Source organism: Apis dorsata, unplaced genomic scaffold (genome assembly GCF_000469605.1).
Source record: "Apis dorsata unplaced genomic scaffold, Apis dorsata 1.3 scaffold_99, whole genome shotgun sequence".
In the NCBI taxonomy this organism is placed as follows: domain Eukaryota; kingdom Metazoa; phylum Arthropoda; class Insecta; order Hymenoptera; family Apidae; genus Apis; species Apis dorsata.
This window is the reverse complement of record NW_006263397.1, coordinates 1537546-1544386: the sequence shown is the minus strand read 5'-3', so window position 1 is coordinate 1544386 and position 6841 is coordinate 1537546. Positions and strand designations below refer to the sequence as shown.

General features: G+C 38.2%; 1 protein-coding gene across 6 annotated transcripts in view; it reads left to right on the top strand.

The window, feature by feature from the left end:
* The first annotated feature begins 362 nt into the window (after positions 1-362).
* Positions 363-6841, top strand: part of LOC102676221 (glutamate receptor ionotropic, kainate 1) — a 153303-nt gene continuing 146824 nt past the window's right edge. For 2 of the 6 annotated variants that reach the window (XM_031508779.1, XM_031508781.1), the window contains exon 1: positions 363-1026. The gene's annotated coding sequence lies outside the window, so the exon portion shown is untranslated. The remainder of the gene's footprint in view (positions 1027-6841) is intronic. The other 4 variants (XM_031508780.1, XM_006612197.2, XM_031508778.1 and 1 more) reach the window with 3 other exon arrangements.

Sequence of the window (6841 nt, the reverse complement as noted above, 5' to 3'; positions counted from 1 at the left end):
TCCACCACCTCCTCCTCGGTCCGCGCACTCGTCCGGGGGTGGCGGATCGTCCTGGCGCAGCCAGTGCCCGCGCGTCTTTCGCGATCGTCGGACCGCGCGTACCGAAAACGGGAACGTGTTCTCGCGTGTCCTCAACCCTCGAGGATCGGGGGTGCATCGAGGAGGTGCGCGTGACTCGGCTCGAATAATTCGTAGAAATTAAACGAAAATCAGTTGTGTTGTTTTTTAAAGGTTGTTGTGTTGTTCGTGGTGATCGAGGAAAATCGAAGGGGTTGAAGAGGATATCTAAGATCGCTGGCTGAATATTGGAACTCGCGACAAAAACAATCGTTCTCTCCGCTCTTCTTCTTGATTTGGATTTGATTAAAAGAGGGTGAATCATCAGAATGGTGTGATCATCAGAGTACGAAGAAGTGGCACACTCGAGATGTTGAATAAAGTGTTTGAATAAGAGTTGAAAGAAGTAAAGAATTCTTTAACGATGCGTGTCAGAAATTTCGTATCCCAGGTGTGTTGATCTTTCTTTTCTTTTTTTTTTTCTTTTCTTTTTCTGACAATCGCCCGGTGAAAATTGCTGTAATGTAAGAATATATCCGTCCCTCCTTCCCATCTCAACTATGACGACCCGCAGGATAACGAGAACTCGGCCGGGATAATGCGCCGCTATGGTTATCAGGACGGATATTTCCACGCTCGACGAGAGCAATAACGATCGGTTGTAATTGGCCTATCATATCGGATTGAACAGATTCGATGGGATCATCATCGTGTTCGCCAAAAGGAACTGGTTAGAATACCCTGATAAAATCTCGTCCCTTTCTCTCTCTCTCGTTTCCTCTTGTTTTCGATTGTTCATCCTGTGCTTATTGTGCTCCGTTTTCTCAAATCGCGAGGATTTGGTTTCGAGTGAAAAAAGTATGCTACGAAGGACAAGTCTCGTGCTGTGAACGTCGCAAGTGTCCGGTGATTCGAGCAAGATAGAGGTGGTGACTTTCGTTCCAGATGAATGTTTAACTTGGTGGAAATGTGAGTATGTGCATGTAACGATTCGAGGCGAACAAATTCGCGCAAAAGTTTTATATTTCTCGAGCATAGACGTGGATTTATCAACCTTCCCTTTGGCTTTGGCCCTCCTCCAAACGCGATTTATTAATACAATTATTCTTGCAAATATTCCCTCATTTCTCGATCTCAAGATACTAGATGTTAAGGTGATCGACGAATATGCATTGGCCATCACCGATTATCTCTAGTTTTTCACTTGACTGAACTATGTGCGTGTATGTGTGTGCTTTTGGTTTAGAAACGCGTGAATTTCCAATAATTTCCGACCGGTTGGCGATTAACCGATCAATGAACCGATCTCTCCGCAATCCTCCTTCCCTATTCTTCCTTCGTTCATAATTCATTTTTATACGCGGATACGATTTTCCTTTGGCAAAGAGCTTAATGAGATCCAGGCAGACAGATGAGCTCGATCATTAGGGAGAAAGTTTGTAGCGAGGAAACGAGCTCGATGAAATTTCGGTGTAAACTTTGCTTTGTGCGTATCAATTTTGCCTCGAGCGATTTTTCAATCAAAGATTCTCGATCGATGATCGTCGAATTATTCTCGAAACAAAGAAGGAAATAATAGTAATTATGATTGACGACTGTCTGTCCAGAAATTTGACATCTCGATTTCCATTTGCTTGTATCGATTGTATCGATTATATATGTTAATAATTTAAGATGAAATAATCGTTGCTTCACGATATAAATAAATTGGAACATTCGAAGACAATAGAATCTCATATTTTTCGAGAAAAACATTTTCTTTTTTTTCTTTTTTCAATTTCTACACTCGTAACAAAATTATTTACGAGCACGAATCGTTCTCGATTCGATTTCAGGTCAAAGGTTTACCTCTAACCACGTTTCGTCTAATTTAATTATACCAAACGAATGCCTCAAATGCTTAATCTATCGTTCAACGGTATCTATTTATCGAACATCCATTCCATCCAACATCGTCAATATAAATCTCTCGCAATTTTGGGTCGTTTTTCTCCCCCCTCGCGTTGGAGAATTAGTTTTGCAATCGCGCGAGAACCATCCACCTCCCCATACGCCTCTTCTTCGACCCTGTTCGCTCCGAAATTACGAAATTACGTTATTAAACTCCATCCGCAGCGAGTTTGGGGAACGGAAATCGAATTAATCGCGGTAAATTTGCAGAATGGTCTTGCAGAAAAGCTGGAACGAATTCACAAGCGCGGAACACGCGGCTGAGGGGTGAGAATTCCATCGTTGGTATATTTCGATTTGTATCGGGGAACGAGAGCGAGTGTTCGAGCCCCGCGTAGTCTTTTTAACGCGTCCTTCTCCCTTTATCCGCTCCCACTTTCGATCCCTCTGTCTCCCTCTTTCTCTCGTCCACGATTTCTCGGGCTTCCACGCGAGCAAAGTGGGTTTCGCCGGGGACTAGACATTCCCGAAGAATAACGACAATTACGATGCAACGACGTGCCGTTTTCAACCTCTCGTCGACTGGATTTTTGGTCACGATCCTTGCCAACCACGACTCTATTCCACCTTTTAACGGGGAATATTTTTCGAACGGCGTACAGGTGAATTTTACTGAATGCTTCGAAAGATTTCGTTTGGAAATGGCTCGTGGATCTTGTTATTGAAAAATTTTCATAATATTTTCCATCTTAAAATAAGAAAGGAAATTCGTTTTGATTCCTTAGTGATATCAGTCCGCTTTAGAGTTGATTTAAATGGGATAATTGGTTATGACAATGTTCAATGATACGCCATAAATTGAATAATACTTAAAATAAAAATAGAGTGACTTCACTTTCGTCATAAATATATTCAAAATATTCTTTCAAAATATTCCTCCTTCGTTCAAGAAAGACTATGATATAAATATAGGCACAATCACGAATTTTCGTATACAATTATAGACTTTAATTCTTAAAGAATTAAATCTGATTTTATTCGATATATATATATATCAAAATTAACGATAATTGGTATCGATAATTGGTAGCTGCATTGTCAACAAGGAAATACAGCATGTAATTTACAGTCTGGTATCTACTAATTTACGATGTGTCCATAAATTAATGACAAAAGCTATTAGCCCGTACAATTAAGGGTACAATTAATGTCACTGAAATATCGTGCCTACCTGGAAATCTGACTTCATATCCCGTTGTAAATTTTATGCATTGTATGCACTGCCCGTTTCTTCTCGCTATGCTCTTCCTTTCTTTTCACTGTCTTCGAATCGTGGCAGTTGACAATAATTAAAATTCCAAACTTATCACGAAGAAGAGGGATGGACGTGTCAGCAAGAGACGGTCAGGACGGGAATATAAAATTTCAGAATGGAAATTCTGTGCGTCGACGGAAGAGAGTTGAGAATATCACGAGGGTTCTTCGTTTCTTCCTTAATTGGTCTCCGACAAGCGATCATTAATTATGAATAAATTTTCGCGATCCGATGCTCGTTTCATGAATATCTCTCTCAGAAATTTCGAAATTCTTAAGGCATGGCACGCAGATTGCTGTTATTGGAAAAAAGATAATGGTTTCTAATTCTAATCGATCGAAATCAGGAAGTCAAACTGGAAGAATGAAAATGGCGGGAAATCATGGTGCAAGTTTCTCCAGTTTGGAGTTGTGAGAAGTTCGAAATAAAACACATGAACTTGAAAGATTAATGAACGTATTAATTAATTTTTTTTAATGAGAAACTTATACTTCATGTTTCCCCATTTCGATAAATCAAGAAACCAATATTTCGAATCCTACAAGAAGAATTCTTTCTTCTTCTTTTTTTTTTTAATATATATTTCATTCGATATTAACGAGAAATGTTGCAGAAGTGAATTTAAGCTGGATCAAAGAATTATTTTCATCGAGAAAATAAAATATTGACAAACACTTGATAACTTGGACTCGAATATATTTTTTTCATTTCAAATGGAAGTCGCGCATTATCAATAACATCCCTTTATAAATAAAACGATAGACAGATACGTTTCTCATGAATTCGAGAAAAGAATTCAATTTTTTCTTATTTCATCCGCCCTTTCACGAAAATTGAAGGATCCTTTGCGTTTGATGAAATTCTTGCAATCTATATTCGCCTAGATAATAACGAACGAAACCCCCAGCAATCAAACCGACTCAGTTTTCTCGTCCACGACGATCAACCGCCATTCATCCCCTTCGATGAATTCCAATGATCGTAGCTCTTACTAAGACATTCGCCCATCCGGAAGGAATTGATCCAATAAATATTTCAAGGGGTCGGGATGAAACGATGAAATTTTGTGAATTACATTCGATCAATGTACTTCTCCAATCAAATTTCTGCTTTATCGAAATAATCATTTCTTTTAAATACAAATTTTGTTTCCTCGACTATTCCATCCACTGATTTTTCTTTATACAAAATAATTGTTAATATCAAAAATATTATACGTTTCCAAACGTAGTATTTTTGGAACCGTAATATTTAATATATTTTATCGATCCTTCAATTTTACAATCGAAAAGAAATAATAACATCGTTTATAAAAATATCCATCGATGGAATCGAATAATACAACTATAATAATAAAAAATACCAAAAATTGCTCACTGGAACGGGCAATCACCAGAAAAACGACAGACTAAATTTTATTATTCACGAATCCTAACGAATTCCGAACGATCGAATAATAAAGATAAAACAGAGATAAATAATCGACGGTTTTTATCGTCGACGAGAACGTCGACGAATCGATGATACGTCCAAGCCAAGGAATCACCACCGAGGAATCGTGGTAAAAGAAATAAAAGAAATAACTTCGATAGATTTTCGTGGAATCGTAAAACTAGTGGCCAGTAGTAAAAATCTCGAATGAACGAAGAAGTGGAATCCATCGTAGGTGGATAGCGTAGGTGGAGGGAACGAAGAGTAGGGTGGGATAGGAAAACAAGGACAATTCGGACACACGTACGCAATCAAGCGGCGCGCTTAAGGCCCGAGAAATGGCAAACAAACACGGCTGGGGGCAAAGTTACCCATCGCTAAATTGGGTTAGCTTAAATCCGTTTACGTTAACTCTAATAGCGGAAGCGTGAGCTGCATGTGGCAACGACACCGAGAACCCCTCTACCCTTTTATACGCCCGCTAGGTTTCTATCGATCAACGATCCAACAGCTGCCGGATTGTTGGCGAGGAATGGTCTTGCGTAGCCGTAGAACGATAATTTCCACGATCGAGGAGGCCTGCAAAGATACAATTTGGACCGATTAGAAGATCAAAGTGGGAGAGATCCAGTTGTGAAATTACTATTGTTTGTTGGAAAAATAAAATGTATTTATTCTGGATAAAATATTTCTGTAATTATGCAAAGAATCTTTCTAAATTTTTTAATTTATCAATCGACCCCGAATTATAAATTATTCTTATCGAACGATAAATTTAGATTTTCATTGATTTGAACTGTTATGAATTTCTCAAGTCACACGTTCATAATTCACTTATACGCCAATTCAATAATTAAATTACTTCCTATCGTCAATTTTTCAGTCGATCGTAACATAAGAAAAACGAATTTACGTAATAGAAAAAGATATTAACAAGATTCGTGATGAAAAATTAAATTAACCACTTTTAATTTTATGATATATAAAATGATACGTATTAAAATAAACTCCTCTCTCCGTTATTCGAACGAAAAATAATTACCAATTGGAAAGAATCAATGAATAAACCTATTACGAGTTGTTTATCCCGCAACAAATTTAATTAAAATGGATTCGCAATCTGCATAAAGACTGTACTCGTAATCGAAAATGTTGAAATAGACGTGTATCGATAACAGAGCGTTTCGTTTACGTACAACACACGTATATAATAAAATAATTATTCCGAAAAACGGAGAATTTTACTTCATAAACAACCGTCAATCACAAAAGTTCCAATTCGATATTCACGGAAAAATCTGACAATTGTTTTCCAATGTTCTCGCGTATCGAATATACACGATAAACTTGCCGACATTTTGGAAATCTTCTCACGAGAAGTTGCTCCTCCTCGAGCGTTGGAGATGATCGAAACGGTTATTGTTAATCGTAATTAAATACTTGTCGAGATTGCATAGCGTCAACACACAAGATGCCACCAACAAGATGATTGAACAAACGATAAATCCTCCCATTATCCTCGTCAGAATGTAACAACAATTAACCTTAGTAATCGTGGTACTTTCAATTACGTTAGGGCCAAGAGCCAACAATCTCTCGATGTCCTGCACGTTCTCCATTAGACGCCAATTTATACACACAACTAGCCCATCAACTAGCGCGAATATAATTGTTAATCGGCGCGTATTGGTTACATAGCCATGTCACATTTTCATCGATAAATGTTCCTTCACGTGTTCGCAAATTGCACGCGTAATCGCGTTAACGTTTCGCTTGATCCGCATGCAAATGAATTTGTACACGGCGAGACTTCAACGCCCAACGTTGTGCACTCGTTTCCTTCCAATTTTTTCGTTCCACACACAATTGTGATTAACGCGTGAACGAGTTAATTCGTGGAGCTGGGAGAAGTCGTTTGCAAGTTAAACAGGAAGAAACGGCTTATTCGTAAATGGTACACACACTTGCTCGTTTGCCTTTTCGCCCTTTCTTTCATTAGACTATTGTGATATGAGGAGAGGGGCGGATTTTATTATTCTTTGCGAGAAGTTGGAGAAGATTCAATTATCCAAATGCGAAATTCAATTAATCTTCGATTATTTTATTTATTTTTGATAATCGATAGATTCTAAACCAGTGTTTTCTAAG